Source organism: Falco naumanni, chromosome 16 (genome assembly GCF_017639655.2).
Source record: "Falco naumanni isolate bFalNau1 chromosome 16, bFalNau1.pat, whole genome shotgun sequence".
NCBI classification, from domain to species: domain Eukaryota; kingdom Metazoa; phylum Chordata; class Aves; order Falconiformes; family Falconidae; genus Falco; species Falco naumanni.
Genome location: NC_054069.1, coordinates 5,391,488 through 5,393,649, shown reverse-complemented (window position 1 = coordinate 5,393,649; position 2,162 = coordinate 5,391,488).

Below are 2,162 nucleotides of genomic sequence, written 5' to 3'. Positions count from 1 at the left end.
GGTTGCTCAGAGCCCTGTCCAGCCTAACCCTCAATGTTTCCAGGGATGGGGCATCTACCACCTCTCTGGGCAACCTCTTCCAGTGTTTCACCACCCTAATTGTAAAACATTTTATCCTTATATCTAGTCTAAATCTACCCTTTTTTAGTTCAAAACCATTACCCCTTGGCCTATTGCAACAGGCCCTGCTAAAAAGTCTGTCCCCATCTTTCTTGTAAGCCTCCTTTGACTACTGAAAGGCTGCAATAAGGTCTCCCTGGAGCGTTCTCCTCTCCAGGCTGGAGAACCCCAACTCTTTCAGCCTTTCTTCACAGGAGAGGTGCTCCAGCCCTCTGGCTCTCCTCTGGACTTGCTCCAACAGGTCCATGTCCTCCTTATGTTGGTGGTCCCAGAGCTGGACGCAGGGCTGCAGGTGGGGTCTCACGAGAGCAGAGCAGAAAGGGCAGAATCCCTTCCCTTGACCTGCTGGCCACGCTGCTTTGGATGCAGCCCAGGGTACGTAGGGTTGGCTTGCTGGGGTGTGAGCACACGTTGGCTCGTGTCCAGCTTCTCATCTGCCAGTACCCCCAGTCCTTCCCAGCAGGGCTGCTCTCAATCTCTCAGTCCCCAGCCTGTATTGATACCGGCGGTTGCCCTGACCCAGGGGCAGGACCCTGCACTTGGCCTTGTTCGGCCTCGTAAGGGTCACATGGACCCACTTCTGGAGCTTGTCCAGATCCCTCTGGATGGCGTCCCATCCCTCAGGTTTGTCAACCGCACCACTCAGCTTGGTGTGCTCTGCAAACTGGTGAGGGTGCACTCGATCCCAGTGTGTCATCGATGAAGATACTGAACAGTACTGGTCCCAGTATGGACCCCGGAGGGGCACCACTCATCACCAATCTCCACCTGGACATGGAGTTGACCACTACTAGCTGACCACTGTTCCTGGATGGAGTTACGTTTACAGCATGTGGTTCTTTATTCATCCATGCTAAAATAATTGGAAGTGGGTTTTAATGAGATTGTTGTGGCCACACACCGTAATACTTCATCCAGGCTCAGATCTTGGTTCTGTTTAGCTCTGACTGGGTTCACATGAGCACTAGGTGTGGGATTCTCTGAAGGGTGCTCCTCCATAAAGCCAAATTTCCATTCTTAAAACACAGAGTTAATTGCTTAAAACCAGGGATTGAATAATCAAAGCTGATTTTAGCGCATTTACTATTCTACTGGAACGTATCCTTCAGCCCTAGCCCCTTTTTCAGGGCCATGCCATATTACTGCAGAGCTACTGGCGTGAAAAGCCACACTGGAGCCGTTTGAGAGTTAACTTCTGATGGGTCAAGCAGCACCCTTGTGAAGGGGACCCTGTGCTTAGTGCTCTGTTTCTTCAGCACCTGGCTTGAGGCAGGTTGAAAAACCGTCTATGTAGAACATTAATCATCTCATCCCTGTTCTGCAACATCAAAGGACCTGAGATAGCGTTGATGAAAGGGTGCTCTCTGACGAAACTGTATTTTGTTTCTCAGTGAGAGGCACAGGACTGACCAATGCAGAAGAAGAACCTGGGTGCTACTACCTTGGTTGACTCTGTATTTGAGGTGACAAACTTGCCTAGGAAGAAACTGAGGTACAACACACCCCTTCCCCCCACCTCCAGCCCCTTAAAAAACAAACAAAAAACTTACCTCCCCGTTCATAGTCGTCAAAACTTTGAACAATCCCCATTATCCCAGTTCTTTCAATCCCCATTATCCCAATTCTTTCCAAAAAGTCGGAAGCACAATTTTATGTTTGAATTGAGGGAAAATGTAATCCTGGAAATAGACTTTGTTATCTTTAGCCCTAACACATAGAACTATTAAAATGCTATAGATCTGATTGTTAGTTTCACAGTGCAGAAGTCTCCCCTCGGACTAATGACATTGTGTATTTCATATATTTAAAAAAAAAAAACACAAATATTTTTTGGTAAGTTATTTTCTCTCAGTGTATATCGAAACCATTGGGGAAAAGCTGCATTCTTTAGTTCCCAGTCACAGAAGCCTTGCGACGTAGCCTTTACAAAAATGTTCCTTTTAGACGTATTGGCTGAAGCACGACTTGGATAGAAAAGCATTTGATGCTACTGGCTGCTCTATGGGAACGGGTGTTGTTATCTTGTATTAAATCAGTAGCTC